The following is a 24,409-nucleotide window of genomic DNA, read 5'->3' as shown; positions in this document are numbered from 1 at the left end:
TCCTGGAATATAGTGTCAAATATACAGTATTTCTTTCTGTGGTTCGTGGGGCAAAACAGTCTGCCATTATCTAACAAAAATACTGAAAACTTAATTATTGGTGGTTTTAGAAAAAACACAGTTTCAATTCTTGAAAACAAACTATATTACTTAGTTTAAACAAACTCGTTTACACTGTTGTTATACACACATGGCCTGGCCAATACTGAGTTGCTGGTATGAGTCACCTGGAAAATTTATGTATAGCCCAAATTTTGTGTCCTCTCCCAGCTCAGTAATTCTGGGCTGATTTCTAGGACTCTATACCTTTTAAAATGAGTACCTCAGGAGATTCGAACCAGATTTTCTTATAATGATTTAAAAATGCAGAAATTAATAAGTTTCAGTCCTTAAAGTGACATCATTTAGAGCTAAATGAAAGAAGAGAGAGAACTCCAGATCAGGACCAAGGACTTGAGTTTTCAGCAGGAGATCCTGCAAACCTGGATACAATCTCCTCCCCTTGATGAATTTTTTCATGTTTTACTTCAGCCAACAAATCTCCAGGTAGTTGGGTTGTGAATGATTTATATTTTTCACAAGTTTCATAAGTTTTGTGGGAGGGAAAGATAGATGGATGATGGAGGGTAAACAGGAAAGGGTATAAAACAGCAGTTCATGCAGATAATGATACAAGTAAGTTGGAGAAGCATTGTGGGAAAATGCCAGAAAAACTCAACCAGGCTGAAAAGGACTCAAACTGTGATCAGAACCTGCATCTATTAAAAGCTGTTTTCTTACTGAGGTCTAATGTTGACCCTTTAGGGCGTTAATTCAGCTTTCCCTTTTGCTTCTGCCCTTCTTCCATCTCTCCCTTCTCATTCTTTCTTTTCTTTCTCTTTTTTCTTCTCCCTCCCTCTTTCTTTCCCTCCTTTTCACCCTTCCTTTTCTTCTGTCTCCTCTTTGCCTTTCTTTTTTTGTGTTTATGTTTGTCTTGTGTTCATTAGAATGGTATAGTCACAGAGACATGTAAAAATAAAATTACTAATCACAAATCTGGTTAATACATATATTGCATAATGTTAAGAAAACTAATGATCTTAATAACATTCCTAATAGGTAAAGTGTCTACCCAGATGGTTCTTACTGTCTACTAGGGGAGACAAATAAATAATCAAGATAATGGCAGAAAATGATGACTACTTTGAAGATGATAAAACTGTATGACCCAGTGCTGGGAGCAGTTAGGGAACCCATCCACCTGGATAACGGCACAATACCACAAGCAAGGACTGATGGAAGGACTTGAATAAAAGCGACTTGGCTTTAGTTAGCTTTCTTATTTCTGTTGTTCATTTATTCAGTAAACACTTGTACAGTGCACAGCCTTGAGCAAGTCAGCATGGGGTAACCTTTACTAATTTTTGTTTATTTATTTTTGGGGCTGGGATCTAATTCAGGACCTCACATATGCTAGGCAAATTTAGCACTGAGGTGTATTCCCAGCCCACATGGGCTAGCTTTCAATATATCAGAAGTTAAACAAAATAGTTGAATACTCCTTTAAATATTATGAGTGAGATGGGAATGATGTGCTGAAAGTTTGTAGCACAGAAACCCAATTGAGACTTCAAATGAGGTTAAGAGTTGAACAAATAAATAAAATGGATTTTAGATAATAGAAGCCAGATTTCCCACTGTCAAGAAAAGAAGTTACCAATAAGCATCAAGGGGAAGGAGAAGGCTAGATGAAGCCCTGTGGTGCTGGATCCATGCCAGGGACAAGAGACTATAGACACATCCATGTACATGTTCATGTGCACGCGCACGCACACACACACTGACAGACACACAGATAGATACAGGTGTGTGTCCATACATAGTGTTATAGTTTAGATCTTAAATGTCTTCCAAAGGCCTTGTGTTGCAGGCTTGCTTCCCAGGTTGATGGCATTATGGAAAGTGGTGGAGATGTGAGGAGGTAGGTTCTAGTAGGGGGAAGTAGTAGGTCATTAGACATGTATCATTGAAGGGTATATGGGAACCCTGTTCTCTTTCTCTTTCTCTCTGCTTCCTGGCCACCAGAAGATGAGCAGTTTTCTTCCACTGCACCCTACTACCATGATGTTTTTACTTTGTCACAAGCCTAAAAACAATAGAGCCTGCTGACCATGGACCAGTACCTCTGAAACCATGAGCCAAAGCTTTCCTCTCTTAAATTGTTTCTCTAGAGCATTTTTCACAGGAACACAGGTAAGCTGTTTTGCTCTGCCATGTAGTCCTGCCATGATGTACCATGCTGCCACAGGCCCAAAGCAATAAGGGCAACCGACCATGGGATGAAACTTCTAAAACTGTAAGCCAAAATGAACCTTTTCTTTTTATAAGTTGATTGTCTCAGGTATTTGTTATAGTGACAGGAAGCTGACTAACGTATTTACATACTTCCCAGCCTAGCTGGTCTAGAAGCAATGACACCCCAGTAGCAAAGAACACTCTTAGCATCCAGTTCTTGGCTTCTAGGTATCATTTTTGAATAAATAGAATTGGAGCTTCTTGGAGAAATGTCTACAGATAGGGCAGGGGCAGGAAAAACATAAAATAAAATTGGATCATAATTTAATGTCAAAAAATCCAGGAAGTATTAAACAATTTAAAAAGAAAGAAAGGGGAAAAAGTATGGAGGGAGAGAGGAAGGAAGGGAGAGAGTCAAACAAATTGAGACATAGCAAATACACATATCAGTCAGCCTGCAAAAGCTCCCAGGGGCCAAAGTTGGAAACATGCAAAAAAATAAATAATGTATTAAAAAAATCCAAAGCCTGAAAAAAATGTACATAAGTCCATAATGATATAAATAAACAAATGCCAGTAAAGGATTCTTCCTTATAGAAAGATTACAGATAATATATGCAGATACCTCTTCAAGAGGTGGAGCTCAGTCCCACATCTGGATGCAGACTGGACCTAGAGACCCTCTTCCAAACAACAGAGTAAATGGAACAGTTGTAAGGGTACAGCTGAGCAAGCTAGAGGGGAGTACCTCGCCAAATGGGCAATTGACACCAACATCACTAGTGTTAAGTCACGCTGATACTGGGTATCCTTTGATGTGTGAGGAGAGGGCACTTCTGGTGATATTCATTCTGAAACATGTAACTCCAATCTGATCATGAGAAAAATACCAGATAAATCTGTACTGATGGAAGTTCTATAAAATACCAGGCTAGTACTCTGTAATATTGTCAAGGTCAAAAAGTCCAAGGAAAAATGGAGAATCTTACAGATTGGAGGAGACTAAGGAGACATGATGATTGAATGGAGTGCGGTACCTTCAAAGAGAAAAGGACTTTGAATGGGAAGACTGGGTGAAATTTGGAAGAAATCTATGGCTTAGCTAATAATGGGCAAGCGCAAAAAAATCAAGAAAGAGAAGTATTGTATCATAGAACAGGTTGTAAATACCCACATTTCCTTTCAAAGAGAAATGGACCTTCAACTTTTTGCATTTGTAAATGCAAATGGTTAGGGGCCTAAATCCCCTATGTTATATTTATCACGAAATGTGCCAGCCGTTGGTACAGTGATGGGGAGGATGTGCAGGGCTCCCCTGAATACTCAGAGAGCCTCTAATTCTACCCCATACAAGTGAGGATAAGTCACCAAGGCCAAGCCCATACTGTCACTGAGCCATGTAGGGCAGGACATGAGGTGTTTAAGTGTCTGAGTGGTGGTAGGTGAAAATGTGGAGCCAGAAATGCAGCATTTTAGCTGATCAGCTGCTGTGGTCAGCCCCACTGTGTCTTTCCAATCTAATATCTCTCTGCATACACACACACACACACACACACACACACACACACCCCACACCCCACCCCACAGGACTGCATATATTTGCAAGTAAATAGCCTAATGTTAGTTAGCCCTTTCTGCTTGCTGGTTCACTTTTCTCCTTCCAAATAAACACGGATCTCCTACAGGGCAAGATAAAGCATGCTCACAGCCTGAGATCCCCTTTGATTCAGAGAACCTGGTGCCTGAGAATCTCCTGACCACACCCCCTGACTAAGCTTTGGCAAACTGACCATTATATAGATTTTTCTAAGATCAATGTTCATCTTCTTGGAAAGGATATGAGTACAGCATTGAATACATTTGAGTACAGCACTGAAAAAAATATAAGAGCCTTCTTTTGGGTTGTTATAGATTAGAACTAAAATGTCCCCCCAAAGTCTCATGTATTCAGAAGTGGGGTTACCTGAAGGTGATTGATGATGAAAGCAGTGGATCGATTTGTTGATGAGTTTATAGACAAATGGATTATTAAGTGGGACCCAGTTGGAGGAAATAGGTTACTTGAGACGTGCCTTTGAAGGGTAGATCTGTCCGAGGTCTTTCCTCCTTTCTCTGGCTCATCCCTTCTCTCACTCCAACCACCATAAAGTGAGCAGCTTTCTTCTGCTGTGCCCCTCTACCATGATGTATTTGCCTTGGGGCCAGCTGACCCTGGACTGAAACCTTGAACTAAAATAAGTCCTTTTTACTTTAAGATTTATGTGTAAGTATTTTGTCCCAGTGATAAAAATGTGACTAATAAAAGGATTACAGAAGGAATACACAAATTAAGTAAGGAAATAATTTTCAGAATGTCTAATTCACCAAAGTTCTCTAAACCCCTACTTCACCTCTCTTTCCATTTACAGGTAAGGATTTTCCATCTTTCTTGAAATTTGTATGTTTCATAGACAGGGATTATGTGTTTCAGGAACCCAGGCCCACCGTGGTGTGCTCCCTAGATGTTAATTGTTATTAGAGGAAATGATAACAATAGTGCTGATGTGGTGGTGGTAATGATGGTGATGGTGATAATGGAGCCATCACTATTATTATTGCATCTGCCATAGCACTAAAATGATTTCAAGTGCTGTTACCTAGAAAAGACTCCTACTCTCTTTCCACTTTGAGGATTCAGAGAGAAATCTCACAAAAGGACATTGAAAAGAGTCCTCCATGTGGTCCCATATCATAACATGGAACTGTAGAGCTCTAAAAGGCACTCAGCTTGGCAAATTTTCACTGTCATCATGTCTCCTGGGCCATTGTACCACTTGGTCATTTGGGAAGCTCTTCAGATGCAGGAAGAAATAAAGGAAGAAGCAAAGGGAATGTTACACCAGGAAAGCTGGAGGTGGTAGACTCTAGATTGGACCAAGATGATAGTTGTGGGATTTTTAACAATAACCACCTGTTTAGTGAGGATGCTCTATGTTATGCAAAGTAACTTCCCAAACCACATGCATACCACATGCCCACTGTGGGCTACTGGGGCTCTGCTCCTTTCCATCCTTGTCCCCAGATCTGGGCTGGTACAGGGCTCACCATGAGGAACATTTCTAGATGAAGGGGTAAGGAAAGGAGGAGGCACCAAGCATGGCATGCTGGCTCATAAGTGCACGCATTGGCACCTGACACATGTCATTTCTGCACTCATGTCAGTGACCAGAGCAAGTTTATCTGACTGTACTTGGCTTTATGTTGTGGGGAAGTGTCCCCTCTAGTAGGGCAAGAAGGGGAAAAGAACTGAAAATATTATGCGCAATGGTAATGCCTACTCAACCCCATATTTTGTATTCCTGAGAGAGGTAATCTGAAAGGCAAGCAGAGTAGGGACTATACTTCAAGCTTCAAGGCCAGGGGCTGATATTGCAGGGTGACCGAACACCTAGTCCTGAAACCTTTCTGTTCTGCTTCCTTTCATATTGAGGACTTGGCCTCCCAAATTCTCTTGCACCCATGAGTGGCCAAGCACAGGTCCCAGGGAAATAAGCTGCAGGTGGAAATCTGATGGGAGGGCATTTTTTTTCCTTAAAATCAAGCTGCTGGAAGGGTCCTTGCTTGTCCTTTGTTCTTGTTTGGAAGATGGACATCACACCTGACAGACAGCAGCCACCTTGGTGATCATCGAACCAAGATGAAAAAAGTTCAGAAGAACTGCAGAAAGGCTGACCTTGGTAACTTCAAACTGCTGAACCAAGGTCAAGAGCCACTTATCTCTACATTTCTTGTGATGTGATACAAAGAAACCCATTCTGTTACTTGCAGTGAAAATCATTGGTTATAGAGTTGGCAGAAACTTTGGTGATCATGAGGCTCTCATTTACCAGGGAAGAAAATTGACACCACAGAAGTTAGATGACAGACCCAAGACCCACAGAAACATTAGCAGAAATGATGGTCCAGGGGTTAGGGATTAGCAGTTTCGGCATTCTCTGATGGCACTCGCTTTTTTTTTTTTTTTTTTGCCTTTGAATCCTGAGATACATTTCCAGACCATGTTCTGAGTTTTTAAAAAAATGTTGAGACAGGGTCTTGCTAAGTCACTAAATTGTCCAGGTGAGGCTTGAACTTGAGATTCCCCTGCCTCAGGCTCCCACAGTGTTGGGATTATACACCTGTGCCATCACACCCAGTTGCCATTTGCTTTTTGTTCTTTGTTCTCTGGGTCCAAGCCAACACTGACATTTTCCTCCTCATATCTTATCTAATATTTGCATCTCTTCTCCCATTCCCAATCTCCCAGCCCATTGTAACCCTTTCCCCACAACCTGAACCATTCCAATGTTTAAAAGTCTATCTACAGGAAAATTACCATCTTCAGACTCATAAACCAAGACGTCTACAGCTACCCTCCCATCAGGCAAAGGTAATCAGTCAGAGACAAGATATGTCGCAATCCTCTGAGGAGTTCTCTACTTTCAAATTACACTCGGATGTCAAGGGCAAGAAGGAAAGGTGTCTGAAGCCAGGTGCAGCTCATGCCGCCACAGCACTGCAATACAGCAGAAAATCATAATTGATTTCTAATGGCAGAGAACGCTTAACCTGGCTGTGCAGAGAGAGGAACATAGTGAAGAAGACAAGGGAAGCTGAGTTCCAGCTCCACTTAAAAACTTCTTAAAGTCTAAATTAATTTGGTCCTATCTCACTTACAGGAAAAGTATCTATTTCACTTGCAGCTAAAGTGAGCGTTTATTTAACCTCTTGGGGGATAGGCTATAGCTACATGTAGACCTCTGTAAGAAGTGGCATGGTTATCCAATTTCCCTCTAATTGTTCTAACAAGGATGAATTAGGACTTTCATCAGCAGGCCTGAGTGGTCGGTTTGGAGTCAGCCATGGGTGGTGGAGCTGGTTATTAAACAAAACTACAGTGTTAACTCCTAATAATACACAGCAGGGTAAATTAAACAGAAGACAAATACGCCATACTGGTGACACTGGAGAATACTTTCTCTTGACTTTTTGTTTTAAAATAATGCTATTATTAGTGCCATCGAAGTTCATTTCTAAGGCATAATAGGAAAGTAAATGTTCACTTGGGCTTTCTAAGCAGTGAAAAAGAATCTATCTGACAAGGGAACACTACATACTGTTTAAATATTCACTTGGACTAGGATTAACATTGATATATATTAATTATTCCAATAATATCACATCAGGAGAATTTATAGAAAGCCAGAGCAACACCAAGGCCCCTTGATAATTGTTGCTGACTGAGGAGGTCTGTGGCCACTACTGATATTGTTGTCTCTGCTCAAAATGTCACAGTGCTTATCCAAGGTAGTGCATAAGAAGACACTATTTCCACTCAGTTTTTCTCCAGCAACACCACCCTGCACCAACTCCCTTTCTCAAGTATAAATTACAGCAGACATGCTGACTCTGGAAAGATAGGGCCATTGAAAATGCAATTTGAGTTAAATAAATTGATCATATATCATGCAAGTGGAGGACGGGAGAGAGAACCATTCTCCTGTCTCATCAAAACCTCAGAAACCCATTCTGGTAGAACCTTGTTAATTTGCACTAAGGACTGGGATCGACTTGACTAATTACTGAGCAGTGTGGATTAGAGCTTCTGAGAGCAGACACAATTTAGAAAGCTGGAACTGTGCATCAAACAAATGGACTTTATTGTACAATTAAAAACCCACTTGAACACTGCCTAGAATGAAATCCAATAGCAGAATAAGTGCTTTAATAATAACACTTTCCAGAGAGAGGTCCGATGACAAGCACGGTGCCTTTGGAAATCAGCATCTTGGCATGCCCAACTTCGCCCAGTCCTCAAATCCCTGCTGACCACCTGACAATGACTTCCCTCTTCTGGCTTCTCTTTGTTATTCTTTGAGGGAGAACAGGTGTGTACTAACCTTCACTCCATCCTATGTATGACAAGTATTCCTGTGTTAATATAGGGAGAATACTTTGAACTTGGCTAAGTCAAGTATGTGCAATAGCCCCATCCTTAGAATGTCTATTTTCCTTTCCCTCTTTTTATTTTTCATAGTCCCAGAGAAATCGGGATTATAGTTGTTTGTTTCCGACACACCTGCTGGTCATTCACCACCTGAACCCACAGATGGGTTTTTGGTCACAGCAGTGAGTCCTGCCGCAGAGGTGGTTATGACGTGGCTGGCAGAGGATTAACACTTCAGGAGGGGAAAAGCTGCAGGCATGGATAAAAATCTTAAGTAGTAAACATCTTGTTTTCATCTCCATAACTCTGGTAATAAAGGCCAGTGGCAATTCACTTGCTAGTACTGATATCTTGAATGGATTATTTTCCCCAAACTCTGTTCCACCAGATTTTGCAATGGCTGTCTGCTGCTTTCTGCTCCATCCCACCTGGTGTGTGTGCATGTGCACCAGGCTAGGTGAACACCAAGAACTAAATGTATTCTACACAGTTACTTACCCAACCTTGCCTGCTTTCTGGTGTGTTGAACTCTCAAACAACTTCCAGAATTATGCTGGGCCAAGGAGGGCAGTGGACAACATGCTTTAGAGTTCTTAGGAATAGATGTAGTCTCCCCTGACCTTTTAGAAATTCAAGCACCATGGGGAGCTGGCAAGCTGCAGGGGTGCAGTAAATGGAATAAAGTTATGCATTAATATGACTTTGCAGCACAGAGTATGCATCCTTTCCTTAACTGACTTTGGACTTGGCCATGTGACATGCTTTACCCAATGGTATGAGAAGTGACAGAGCAAAATCTTTAAATATACTGGAATGGCTTGGCAGGACTGCTTTGCTTACATGCTGTCACCATAGCAAGCTTAACCCTAGGTAGCTGCTGCTTCTTCAGCCCAGGTCCCAACTTGATAATCTGCCCAATCAATAGGGCAACCCCACAAGTGAGGAAAATCACTGTTGTGAGTCAGTGAAACTTAGGGCATATTTGTTATATATTGTTGCAAGAGCAAAGCAACAACCCAAACAGCTAACTAATATAAGAAGACCCCAAAATGAATCAGATAGGTAAACCTTGACCTTAAGGAACTTGAGATGAGTTAGGAAAATAAAGCAAATGCACTTAATAGAAAAATAAGGGAGCTGGGGATTTAGCTCAGTGGTTCCCCTGCCTGCCTTGCAAGTGCAAGATCCTGAGTTCGATCCCTGGTACCAAAAAAAAGGAAAAAAGAAAAATAAGGGAAAACAGTCAATAAATAATCTTAAGGAAAGTTTCCTTCCATTGTGGGAGTGGCTATAAGGGCATGGGAGGAGCTGAAGAGAATGCTTCATGGTGGGTGTAACATTTGAGCTGGATCCCGAAGCTCCATGGATCTTGGTTCTCATGGAGAATTGCAAACATCCTGAAAGCCATCTGAAGGCACCTAGGAGGAGGGAAGAGCATAAACAGAGAGCACAGAGATAAAGAATCCCTGAAAAGGATGGTGACTGTCAGTTCTACTGGCAAACTCAAGGGGACACAGTCAGACCATAGCTTTCTATATATAAATGTCTATCTCCTTTGCCATTCTGATTTCCTAAATCATTTCCCAAGTTTGAGCACAAATCTTGTCAAAATGGAGTAGTGGGACAGACATAGGTCTTAGAAACCTAACTCATTATGTCTTTAAAGAGAACTACATTTCTCCCTCTTGCTTTTTTAGTGTATGGAATATGAAATTCATCTCAGAAAGCCCCAGAGATGGCTCTATCAACTGTCTTTTAAATGGAATTAAAATTGACTCAAGACATATCTGCCAATCTATTGAATTACATAGTCCACAACTGAGCGCCAGCTGGTCTTGCAGGAGGAAATTAAATAGATGAGGGGAGAAATAAAGTGAAGTTGCCACTAAATGCTGAGGTTTCTTGGAGAGAGAACAGAGGGAAGAGGTTGGGTTAAATGTGAATGGTGTGTCATATGATGAGACTTCAGTTGTTTTGATGAACCAATGGAACCAGGTAATTCTCCTTGGTGTATGCAAGGAAACACAACACTCAGTGCTTTGGATCCTTCCCTTCAGACTTCAGGAAGGTGTGGCTGAGTTTAGAAATCTCCAGTGTAGGGCCAGGGATTTAGCTCAGTGGTTCTAGTGCCTGCCTTGCAAGTGCAAGGACCTGAGTTCGATCCCTGGTACCAAGAAAAAAAAAAGAAAGAAAGAAAAAAGAAATCTCCAGTGTCCATTTGTGTCATTGCACACTTATCACATTCTATGTCCTATGCAAAGACTAGAGATACAATATAAGCAAGGCATAGTCTCTGTCATACTCATTTATTTTTTTCTCCAATCATTATCTTTTCGCACTTCCTTCCACTTGTCACCACCAAACATTTCTTGAACTCCTCTTCAGTGCCAATTGGGCTCTGGGGATGTTGGTTACAGAAGATACTACCTGAGGAGATCTCAGCCACCAGAGTCAGATGCAGGCCTGGTCTTGCATGACATACCCTTTATAGCAGGGTAGTGTGGTATTCACTCCCTTGAATTAGTTCTCACTTGTTCCTTTCAGAGGCTGATAATGTAGTGGAGAAGTGACAAGGCTGACAAAAATATCCTGTGCTATAAGGATGGTGAGTCTACCTGAGATAGGATAAGGGATTTGCCTTACAGTGTATTTTTATGTAGACAACACTCAACATTCTTCCTACAGCTATTACCATCATTATTAGAAGCGATGGTGCTGTAGTTTGGGTATGATCTGAGTGTGCCTTCTACCAGTTTGTGTGTTGAGAACTTAGTCTCCTGTGTGGTGATGTTGGGAAGAGGTCGAGCCTTTAACAGGTGGGACCTAGTGAAAGGCCATTGGGAACACTATCCTTGGAAAGGATTTGAGTAGTTTTTATGGGACTCGGAGTTCTCAAGAGAGTGAAATGTTATAAAAGAGTGATCCTGATCCCTCCTTGAGATCTTTCTGCCATGTGATCTCTTCACATCTACCATGTTGCCACCCACCGTGATATGATGTGGGCAAGAGGTCACAAATGCCAGTGTCATGCCTTGGAGCCTCCAAAACTGTGAGCTAAGCAAATCTCTTTCTCATTAAATAGCCTCAGGTGTTTTGTTGTAGCTATGAAAATGGATTAATACACAGAGTGAACACAGATTGAAAGCAGCAACTGTGAAGCAGCAACTCTGCCTTTTCTGAGTTTCCTGTTTGTAGAAAGAAGAGAAGTTTCACTACATAGCTCCATTTAAACATTACTCCACACTGTACCACAATACCCACAGGCTTTTCATCTTAATTTGACCCTTAAGTTCAACTAATATTTATGAAATGTCTACTATAGGTCAGGCATTGTTCCAGGTCTTGGGGATAAAATAGTGAGCAAACCTATGCCCACAATTTGCTCTCATGAAGGTTAAAGTAGCAAGTGACAGATACTAAACAAGCAAATGTAAAAAAAATCATTAATTATAACTGTGACAAATGTTACCAGTCAAAGCTCTGATGTATGCAAGAACACGTGAAAATCCAGATAGTGTCTATACTTTGTGCTTTGGATTCCAAAAGAAATCCAACCTGGGTAATGGGGTTGTTTGCCATGAAGAAAACATTGTTGAATAATGCTTCCTTGCACAAAATTCTAATTTAGACATTTTCATTGCAGGTGTATGTGTGCTGGGTGATCAAGTGTCCTGGTTTACTTAGATCTGAGAGATTTCCATGACATAGGGTTTCAGTGCTGAAATAGAGAGATCCCTGGGTATATTGAGTCAGTTGGTAGCCCTACCCTGGTGTCTATGCATGTAAAAATACATGTGCTTGTGAGTGCATTCATGTGTTAATTGGGAAGTCTTTTATCAGATCTGTAAAATGAGAAGTGGGAAAACTAAGTTGTTCCAGCATAAATGTTTCTGCTTCCTTATGAGTACCTCCTGAGGTAGTGTTTAAGAGTCTGGGTTCTCCATAGACTGTTTGGGAGAACACTGCTGTAGCTTTTGGTATATGCACATTGGGTGGGAGTTGTGTGTGGTCTATGTGTATGCTGCATAAAACACAAGCCCTCCCCATCATTTTCTATAAATTGCAATTGAATGTAATTTCTAAGGGAGCTTTGAGCCCAATGCTAAACAGTTTAGCTCTCTTTGTGCCATACTAATCTACTGTACTTGATTGCAAATGGGCTGCCATTAGCCTTGTTGTTAGAGCTGGGAAATCTGTGTAATTGCTTAGTAATTTTTTTAAACTTTTGAATGGCGTGTATGCATGTGTGGCTGTTCAGCGCCCATCTATCTATAGGCTGTTTAATGGGTTCCAATGGGAGCGTGCGCAGCATACCTTGTGCTTGGCAACTCGCAAACTCATCAGTGCTTCAGGCATGAGTGGCATTTTAAAGGACCTTTACCATGAAAGGAATTAGCATGCACTATCCCTCTGGTGCCTGTTAGCTTTTCGATTCTGACCCCCATGGTGCAAAATAGATGCATGTAATTTAGTTGGAGAAAATGTCTTTAGGGCATTTGTGCTACTCTTGCTTTTGCTCTATGGGATATTTTTTCTTCTTTTTTAAAAATGAAGTTCCTTAATGGCAGTGGGCAAAACTAATATTGGTCGCTATCATCCAGGAGGTTAGGAATTTATAGCATTGCTGATCTGTCCCCCTCTGCCCCGGCACTTACAATGGCCCTTGGCTTGGTGTCATTCAGCTTCCACAGATTTGGTCCTTTGCTGGTGTCCTCCTGTAGATTTTCAAGAATCTACATGTGGCTTCAACTGGTGGGTAATGAATATGATTTGTCAAGATGAAATAATGCAGGAGAGTGCTCCATTTTAAAAACAAAGTATTTCCAAGAATGCCTGGGCCTGGAGCAGGACTAGGCTTCATCAGACTGTGACTTTCTGGGATCCACTTAGGATATGGCTCAAATTACCATTTCTCCTTCCTCCTTCTAATGTGTCTCCCTCCTCTAAGTTCCTTAAGTGACTGTGCTACTTATTTAACACATTCTCATATATTTTGCCTCTTGACAACACTTTTTAAGGTCTTATACTATTCAGCTTTTGGAATCTATGCCACACCCACTTCAGGATGGTTCTAAAATTCTTTGCTACATGCTTCATTCCCTGCCTTTTTTAGAACCAGGGTCACCACTATCTGTTATAGACCTACTCATGACATATATTCAGTTGAACTTTTCATTCTTTTACCAATACTTTCTTGAATGATGAAATGATGCAAGTGAGAGTAAATATCAGATGGCAGATGTTAAGCAATTTTGGAATCTCTTCCTTACCCTGGGACAAATCCTTTACTGAATATATTTTCTTTATAACTTTCTATGACATTAAGGGCAAAAAAGTTACCACCAAGCTGTGATTGTATGGAATCCTTGTTCTCTCAGAATTCATTAGCATAGTTGTCAGGATGAGCCTTGCACACATCTCAGAGAGTTTGCACAGAGTATACTGAAATGGCCTTCCCTGGCTTACTATTTTCTTTTTATGCATTTTATCAATAATTTTATTACTTTCCCCCTTGAAACCCTTTGCCCCATCTGGCCTTTAATAGGGGGAAACAGGGCTAAGATTACAATGCATCTAGATTTATATCCAAATACAATCTAGTTGCATTTGGAGCCCCAGAGAGTCAGTCAAGGCTATTATTGGCTGCCAGGATTTTTAGAAAATACATAAATCTCCTTTTGTGCCATAAATACATTTCTGCATTCAGAGCTCAGAGAGAGACCTCATTATACCACATCCTGAGAGAGGGAGAAGCACATCTCATTTCGAGTGACAGGTGACATGTTCTCTAGAAACATGTAAAAAGATTGCAAGCTAATTTAATTCCCTTCTCATTTTTAACCATGCTTGAAATAATTGTGGCTGTGCAAATGATGCTTGGTAGCCTGGAACACAGGAATTTTGAGCTAGGTTATGCCAAAAGGCCAGGTTGACTTTGCGACCATCCCTTGATGGCACTGGTCCGGAACAACATGCTTCTGTTGTAAATGGCCCACTGAGTCATGGCCTGATGTTTGTATAAAGTAAATCAGAGCTGGGTCTATCAAACTGAAATTATGCAGCATGGGGCTTTCCCAACCACTGTCTGCATATTAGAATCCCCTGTGGAGCTTTAAACATTACCGAAAAGCTTGAGCTTTACTCCATGGATGTATTTTATTTGGTCTAAGTTGGGCCCTGCATTGTATTTGGTAAGTGCTCCCCAAGCCATTTTAATGTGCATCCAGGATTGAGGATTGAGGATCCAGGATTGAGATCCAGTGTTCTAGTAAAGTTCTCAAATTTACTGTGTATCAGATTCCTCTAGAGAGCTTTCAAAACACTGATCACTGAGTGCTGCCCCTAGACACGAGACCCTGTACAGGGGAAATCTGAGTGGTGCTGCTGCTGGTCTGGGATCCATGTTTTGAGAATCACTGATGCGATGGGTTCAGATTTGAAGACAGCAACTCTTATGCACATTTGGGCTGAATTATAAATTATCTTGATAGTTCTTTGCTTTTCATTAAGTTATGTCAACGTATTAATAATGACTCTAAGCAAATAATTAGTCATTTACCTAAAAATGGACCTTCTGGAACATGCCTTCCCACTCTAAATATCAAAACAAAAACTCAACCTTTCAAATGTCTCTATTTTGTTATAAATTGGAAAATGGAGATGACGAATCTTGTACTTTTGGGAACATGTGTACATGAAGTTCTTTTAAAAGATGGTAATGCTAAAATGTCACACACAGAGACTTTCAGCCTTATCTAGTGCTAAAGAGGAATACCCGGATCAGAAGATAATTTCCCAAAATCTGATGTCAATTTCTTTTGATCTCTCTGAAAGCCTCAGTATCAAGTATTTAAATGGTTGGAAAAAATATATCTAGAATATTGAGTCTTCTAAGTCTGCATCTTCCTCTTTTTGCAGGTTGTCTTCATTACCTTTCCCCATTCAAGCAGATATCTGTGCATCAGAGTCATGATAGGCCAGGGGAGCTATTTTTTTTTTTTATCTTAGGAGCTCTTGATAGTCTTTGGAAGTCACCTAGCAGCAAGGTCCTCCAATAATAGTCACCCTTTAAGCGCAGAATCATAGCCCTGGTCAATGCTGTAATGTTTTCATAACTAGAGTCTAGGGCCTATGACTCAAGGATATTTTGGAATAAATTAGGCCCCTCTCTACCTGTGCCTACTGAAAGGAATTAAATAGAGAAGAAATAAGCCTATATTTGCAAACCATTATGGGGTATCTGGGAACTGATTCCCAATTTAAAATGCATTGATTATCTTTGAGTTTCTTGACCTACTTTGCCTTGGGGTCACAAAAATCATAGCAAAGAGAGAGAGTATGCTCTTTGATATTAAAATTGTATTTGTTGTGTTTCATCTCTGAGGCCTTGCTATATCTACTCAAGGGGCAGGAAAATGGACTTTAAATGACTGAGCAGTCTTATTTGAGGCTGAATGAGTCACAGCTGTGATCACAGAGTGATCATTATCCACTAACCAATATCAGGGTGATCAAACAAAAAGGGAAGAATCCCAGGTCATTGATCTTGGTTCTTTTATGTCTTTGGAGCATGAGTGCAGAAGTGTATCCTGCTGTGGCCGAGGCTTCCCTCAGACCCAGCAAGATAGATGTCCAGCAGCATGTGGTCATCACTGTGGACTCAGTTCACCTGAGATCTTGGTAAAATTCAAATTCTGAGGCTCTCAGCCGATGTGGATAATGCTATTCCATAGAGTACTTTTTGAGGATATAGAAGGCTTACTTCTCCCCATGGGGAAGGACATCTGTGGGGCCCAGGGACTGAGCATACCCTCAGCCTGTACCTTCTTCTAGATCATGCCATGAGTACCCAGGATCCTCAAATTCTTCACCTATATGTCCCTTAGCTCACAGCACCTACAAGAACTCTTTCCTGGTCTGTCTTTGGAGAATATCCTATGCCAAAAATGTGCACACTATGAGGCTTGTGAGTGATGATGGGTAGTGGCTGGCAGTGTACGGATGGAGCTTGGGTGTGCAGGATGGGACATCCATAGATGAGGGTGTGATGTGTTTCAGTCTGTGGGTCAGAGCCAGAGGTGGGAAGAGAGGGACTCCATGGTGGCAGCTAGTTCTTTTCTCACTGTCCAGTTGCAACACATAATTCAGAAGAGTTTCACATTTCTGAATTCAAATCTGACCTTGCAGGCCATATGAACTATGTTTGTTAAGATAGGACTAAGAAACATTTTAATAAGCGGTTTATTAAAGCTTTTAACTAGTTGGTTTAAAGTTTTAAAATATTGAGAGCTCCATATATGTGGGTCTCTTCTCAAATATGGATCCACATTACTTAGGGGTAAATCTACTTTTAGTCTATAAAATTTATGCTATGTGTGTGTGTGTGGGGGGGGTGTGCCCCACTGACATTCTGTTGGATGTTACGCAACTGAGAAAGTAAATCTAGTATTTTCTGACCTGCATATATATATATATATATGTGTATATATATGTATATATATATGTATATATATCGTACTCATTGGTAGGAAGTAAGCTGTATTTTTTTCTCTCTTCAATATCATCCTTCATTGGTCCTTAATTCTCTTCTCTGACATTCTCCTAAGTTGAAAATCTCTCTTAGAATCTCATTTTTCATTAGTTTTATTTATTAATAAATTCAATTCTTGTGTAGGCACAACACAAATCCATTCAAACAACATTGAAGAGAAAAGTGAATCCAGTCCAGATCCTTCTGTCCTTTCCAGGGAGGGTAGAGAGAGAGAAAGAGTGAACTAAATAATCAGTGGCCAGTGAGGTATTAGGAAAATGTAGAATAGTGTTAAGAGATGACTGTGCTCTGGTTACCTGTGTTTGCAATGCTCAGCAAGCATCATAACAAATGAGAAGCTAACTAACTCTTATGAACCAGGCAGAAGAATGACTAGACAGAGAACAGTTGGAGAATATCGGTGGCCCAGGTTGAGGTGTATCCCAAACACTTAGGAGTACATCCTTTCATCCTTGTTACCCAGATCTACCTGTGACAAATTTAACCAAATTAGCTTATTGACTTGTTACCAAGAATTAAGTGAGGAAGCATATTAGAATCATCACCACATCAGCATCCCATTGGGTCCTGGCAAATACGGCAGAATTCTTGTTTGCACAGGCATGTAGCAAGTCGATCAAGCAACAATGTTTTATCGCTATGTGAGAGGACCCTTACTTGTGTTCTCCCTTTATGCTAGATAATTCATATGGCTTACATCATTTGATCTTGACAATTTAGAGGTAGGCATTATTTACTCATTCAGGAAGAGAGGCAGGGCACCTTGAGGGACCAGCCTTCCTTCCCCCACTCTGTATTGGCCAACTCTTTGAGGTCAAGTATTGTCTTCTGCCTTTATATCCTGAAGACTGTGTTAGGCTCCATAAATACTTGCAGACTTGAATTGATTTGAGAGTAGAATTTGTCTCTACTTTTTTCCCTCTGGGCTTACAGACAGAACTAACGCTACCTCTAAATTCCTCTGAGATCATTCTTTCTAAAGGCAGTTCCCAGGAGGGTATCAATGATTCTGGTCCCTGTGGGGAACTGATGATTTCCTATGGATTTCCAGGACTAAGAACTCTTCTGCTTCATTGGCATTCTTTTGTGTATTATGCAAGACTATGCTAAGAGAGAGGTCTGTCAAGAGCAAATAAAGTCTAAATAAAAGATAAGCAGAATGAAAAAAAAATCTCTGTTATAATGGCTATACAATAGACTATAATTGCTCTAAGTATGAAATACCTATTGCCACTCCTCTCTATCTAAATATAGCTGGCTCTGCTTTTCTTTATGCGTGTCCCTAAAGCTACAGCCGGCTTGCCACTAAACATCATCATAACAAAATTTGCAATTCCTGTAAGGTATATAAAAAATAAAAACTTGGTTTTGAGAGTGGTGTTGTAAAGATTTCATAGGTTAATGTATCAGACACTGTCTGGCTTAGAGTTAGAGTGATAGAAAATATTATTTAATATCTAATTCTAAATGTTCATTAATCAGAAAGATTCTAGCTGTTAATGACTAGCCACATTGATGTATACCCATGATGATCAGTCCTAAATATTAACTAGGTCTTAGATCCTTTTTAATTTATTCACTTTACATGGTTTTAATCATTACTAAGGATCAGTTAGCAGCTTGATTTAAGTCTTTTATTAATGTAGTTCTGCTTAGCATCAAAGGATGTATAAAGGTCAGTATTAGTGTAGAATGTTTGTAATGTACTTGTATATACTATCATTCTGGAAAATTTAGATTCCCTTTACCATCACCATTGCTCTTCCCCATACTGCTTGATATAAACCATCTGAAACTCTCAGGCTCTAACAGTTTAGGATAGATTAGAATATATTAAAATAAAATCTGGCTTCAAAATCTTGTTTTTCCATGTTTTCACTGTACAATTCTTCTTGAGCTTGATCTATAGTTTTCTGATCTTAAAATAAGAACAAGATAAATCTCATAGAATTGTTTAAAGAGGACATAAAATATATTGGGTGAGAAAGTATTTTGTAAACTTTGGTAAGGTGCTAAAGACAATGTCAGGTTATCGTTGTTGTAAATGACATTTGTCAGACTAGTATGACAAGTGTGTGTTTAAAAGACTGTGAAATTTCTGCATAAGAGGTTTCAAATAAACACAAACTTCCACTTTCAGTTAGTTCAGGTCAGAAATTCATCAGATCCAAAGTTTATTTGAGGGTTTTGAACACCCAGCCAATTTCTGTCACTAATTGGTTGGTATCACTGTGCTATGAAGTTTCACACTTTCATAACATTTCTGGCAGGATGAATTCCCTGAATCTGATCAGAATCATTTAAGAGAATGTACACACAAAAATGTAAATTGCTTCCCGTGTTTAAAAAAACTCACATTTATTCAAACCTTTGAAGTGACTATTTCTAATAAAAGATGATTCCCTTGAGAAAGCGTGAAGTTTGAAAGTTTAGTTTTATTTGAATTATTTGTATGCAGAGATCCCTATGGGCAAAACAGAAAATAGCTATTTCCCTGCTTGTTATTAGAGGGGAAGAGAGTTTATTTTCCATAAACCTAAAATAACTGATTATACCGAAGAGCTCTTTTCTCCAGGTTTGGTGAGCTTTGTAGCTTCTTAACACCTATCTCTTTAAGCTTCTAGACAAGAAAGGACTGTACATGCATGGCATTATAAAATCCTTAAAGGTCTGGGCTCAGTACAAAATGCTCTGTGTTTGCTCCATAAAAATTTATTGACAGTGACAATAGTAATGATGACACCAATTAAACAACATTAGTAAGAATGAGAAAGCTGAAATTTAGCTGTGTCTATGTGACATTGGAAGAGCAGCTAGGGTTCTTTGCTGTATTTATCTAAAAATTAAGTCAAACTATTCAACAGTAGTTGAGAGGACACAGGATTTGTTTAGCCACAATTGTCAATTGGTACAGCCTGAATTCATCAGTCAGATAATTACTTCTGAATTCTATGACTCAAGTTCATTGAGGAACAGGCTGAGTAAGTGTGTATTTGAACCTGACTTCAAGATATACTACAAAGCAATAGTAATAAAAATGGCATGGTACTGGAACAAAAACAGATACGTAGATCAGTGGAACAGAGTTGAGGATACAGAAACCTCCCCAGACACATTCAGCTATTTAATCTTAGACAAAGGGGCCAAAAGTATATGCTGGAGGAAAGAGCATATTCAACAAGTTTGTGCAGAAGATTGAAACTGGACCCTTATCTCTCACCATGTACTAAATTAAAATCAAAATAAATTATAAGATCTAAACATTAAAACAGAAACATTAAACCTATTGGAAGATAAAATAGATAAAACATTTGAAGGCATAGGTATAAGAAAGGATTCACTAAACAGAACCTCAATTAAGTAGAAGTAACAGCAGAAATGAACAAATGGGATTATATCAGGCTACAAAGCGTCTGTACAGCAAAGGAATCAATTAGTAGAGTGAAGAGACAGCCTAAAGAATGGGAAAAATTTTTTTGCCATTTTTACTCCTCAGAGGACCAATATCTAGAATACACAAAGAATTAAAAAAAAATTAAACCATCTAAAATTAAAGTTCCAATCAGGAAATGGGCAAGAGAAATGAACAGACCCTTCACAGGAGGAAAAATACAAATGGTCAACAAATATATGCAAAAAAAAGCTCAACATCTCAAGCCACTAGAGAAATGCAATTTAAAACAATGCTAAGATTCCATCTTGCTCCAGAAAGAATAGCAATCATTAATAAATCAAACAATGGCAAATGCTGGAAAGGCAGGGTGGAAAAGGAATCCTCCTTCATTTTTTGGTAAGAATGTAAAGTAGTATAACCATTATGGAAATCAGTATGGAAAGTTCAGAAAGAACTGAAATTAGAAACTCCATACAATCCAGTGACCCCCCCTGCTAGGTATCTTCCTCGAAAAGTTTAAAGTATCATACTGTAGTGATACATGTATACCAATGTTTATAGCAGCACAACTCATAATAGCTAAATCCTGGAAACAGCATGTATACTCATCAACAGATTATTGGATAAAGGAAATGTGTATCTCTATATAATGGAATACCACTCTGCTATAAAGAATGACACATTTGAGACATTTGTAGGAAAATTGATGCACCTGGAAAATATAATGTTGAATGAAGTAAACCAGACACACAAGCTTAAATACCAGATTGTGTCTCATTTGAGTGAAGCAAAATGCAAACAAAAAGAGTAATGAAGGTTGGAGAGAAAGGGACTAGGAGATGAATCTCTTGCAATAAGAAAGTGGTCCAAGGGAAAAAGCAGGAGAGATGAGGAGGAGGGGAAGGGGAAATAAGTAGAGTGAAGATAAGCCATTTACAGGAACCTAATAACCTCAATTAATGTAAACATATGCCATAATGTGAGTTAAGATCAATAGTATCAACAAGAATGAAAAATGGGATAGGGCAATGGGAGGAGGAGGAAAGGAGGGGGAGAGAAGGGGAAAGGAATTTTAAAAAGGAGAATCAAACTGTAACATATACATGTAACTACTCCCCAAGATGATTGTGAACTGCATGAATTGCAAACATGTACTAAGAAAATAAAAAATTTAAAAAATTAAAAAATTGAAAAGAATATAATAAAACATATATATATAAGAAAGTATTTAGAGTTTACAACTTCAACAAATATTTATTGAATTAATTTGTGAATAAATGCTCACTGTTGCCTGCATTTCATGTTTTCTTCTCTATTCTTTTGCCATTTTATAAATAGCAATCAAAAGTTGAGTCATAGAAAAACAGCAAAAAATCATATATCCTGTATTTTTCTGTAAATATGCATTCTCCCAATGGAACCTCACAGCTGACTTCCAGGCAGCAGGTCTCTTGGTAACCTGCACAAATGCATGAGGATACCTGTTAACATTCTTCTATGTAGGTAGCTCTTGAAGATACAGATAGAGTCTAATTGGCTGAGACAAGGCCATGAGACTAGAGTTGTAAAGAATGCCTTCAGCTAAGGGTAAGAGGGTGAAGGACTGGCTAGGCAAAAATGGGTGTTTAAGTAGTGCAGGGAAACCTGGCCAAATATGAACTGGATGGGAAAATAATTACTTATAAGCTAGAAATGGATGAGGACCTCTTTGGAGAGGTCAGTGTTAACTGAAACTGCCTCTCTGCTCTCTAAACCATTATTTCACAGCAGAAAGCTGCTCTCCAGCCACCCAGCACTGCAGATGTTAAGAAGTAAGTGTAGGGAATAACCACTGGGTCATTTTCTTGTCTCTGGGGAAGGATGGCTGGTGTGTTCTTCAGTTTAGGTTTAAATCACACTGACAGTGGAGGCTGCTTTGGGAACCACAGGTTATTTACAGGACATGGAAGGTCATATGTTACATTCAACTGGAGCTGGATTCTGTGCTGTTTCTACTGGCTCTTTGCATCCTCCCCTTTTTGGATCTCGTGAGTCAGGTTCTTTCCTCCTGGCATTGACATCCTTGGCATGTCTCAGATATTCATCATTTCGCAAGCTGCCACACATACAGCTCTTCCTTCAGTCTTCTCTTGGAAGCCAAACCTCAATCATTGGTGATTACAGAGAGCAGAGCATTCTCTGAGGATTGACAGGATGACCTTTGGCCAAGTCAGACTTTGTGTCTTGGTTTACCTCAATCAGGAAAAAGCTTTATTGAAATTTTTTATCATATAAAATTTTTTTATCATCTTGGGATTATGAGTGGAACAAAATAAAACAAACAACAACAAAATAAAACAAACAAATAAGCTTCAAGATAGCTGCATAGTTGCAAATGTTGTTAAGATGGGAATTTAAGAAAAAGCTACCTGAACCCTGGTGACTGTTTACCCTTTGAAGTTTCTATGCTTAAAAAGGTACATTTTATTTCACTGTTAATAATTAAGTAAATTCCAAGCCCACAATCCAGGCTCTTCAAATAAGTATGTACAGAGAGGGTTTTTAAAAACTTTTCTTGATGATTTTGTTTTTTCTCTTTTCTCTTAGTATTCTGTGGAGCACTCTAATCTTTGTACTACAAAACAGTGCTCTTTAAGATTCAGAACTTGCCAACAGTTGGGTAAGATGTAATAAAGTCCCCTGTTGTAATAGCACCCTGCTGACACAAGCAGGGATCTAAAAGAAGTGGGAAAGAATTAAAGTTTCTGGATGGAAGTTTGCATTTTTTCCTGGAAGTCGAATCTCCTACCAGGGACTCATTGCCACTGTGACTGTCTCTGAAGAAAAACGCAATTCTAAGATTCCTTGACTGAGGGGAAGAGGGAAAAGATAAAAACACACTGAATATGATTTCAGCTGTGCAGATTAAACATATGATCTCCTCATCTTTGCTGTTACTGTTGATAAAATGGGTCTTGAAACAAACAAACAAACAAAAAGAGAGGAAAGAAAGCTTAAATCCAAACCCCAGGTTTTCCTTCTAAAAAAAAGCATGATGGGGAGGTAATTAAAGTCTGCTATCTTGGGACTATAACATCAGCTAACTTTGTCATAGTGATTGGGTTTTGGGAGGTGAGAATAGTATTCTGTGGCCCATTTCTTTGTTGTCCTTTGATTCTCAGGCTAGGCAATGGAAAGGACAACATTCAAGCTCTGTTCTGAGGGTCTATAAAAAAATAACTGCATATAGGAAATCTTGTCCAACATCTTTTCATCTAAGCTAAGTCTTCCCTCTGATATTGTGCATATTAGATTCTATTATCTTATTTCAGCAACAAAATCCTTTCCCCCCAATCCCTTGTGTGAAAGCTTTGCATTGATCTTGAGATTTTTCTCTCTCCATGTGTGGTCATTTGAGGCCTGTTGGGTTTTCCTGTGTACTGTCCCCACATTTCCCAATCTACTTCTGTCATCACTCTGTCATCACTCTTACCCTTTTTCTCAGAATTGCATGGTCTGATTATTAAGGCTGTTTACTTCTTTTTCTCATTTTGAGTTTCCCTTCCTCTACCTGAACACCCTGAACACCCTATCAGCCTCTATTTCTCTCTGCTCCTTCTTCCAGTTCCATAATTATGGGATTGTGATGGTTTCCTATAACCTAGACCATGGATTTTTAGTCTTCTTTGTGTGAGCATACTGCAAAAACAAAATACTAATGCAGAACCCAAATAAAATTTCAGAATACAGAGTGTTCTGTTTAGGGAATTTAAAGAGGGAAATCCATGGAAGTCTTCAACGGCCTCCATCCTCTAACGTCTCTTTATTTTAATTCATATAATTTTTAATACTGGAGATTGAATTCAGGGCCTTGGATATGCTAAGTGCTCACTCCACTGTTGAGCTGCAACCCCCAGCCCTTTACTGCTTCTTTAGTGGTCACTGAGATCCTTACAGATCCATATAACTCCAGATGACACACTAAGAACCATCACCCAGACCTGGATAGTCACATTTGACATAAAGGGACACATAGTAAATATTTTAGGCTTTTTAGCCACCTGTATCTATATATCAGAATCATTTTTAGTTCATGGCCTATATAAAAGCAGACCATGGTCTTCTAAGCCTTGAAGAAGGCAATCCTAAACTTTCTACAGCACAAGGGGCTTTCTGTAGCCTGCTTTTGAATTCCTCCTGCTTTATCCATGAGAGGCAGATGAGTGAAGTACTTTTGAGGATAGGC

Source organism: Heterocephalus glaber, unplaced genomic scaffold (genome assembly GCF_053883595.1).
Source record: "Heterocephalus glaber isolate CG9 unplaced genomic scaffold, H.glaber_assembly_v1.0 deba00001446, whole genome shotgun sequence".
NCBI classification, from domain to species: Eukaryota; Metazoa; Chordata; class Mammalia; order Rodentia; family Bathyergidae; genus Heterocephalus; species Heterocephalus glaber.
The sequence above is the reverse complement of the archived record's forward strand: the minus strand, read 5'-3'. Positions refer to the sequence as shown.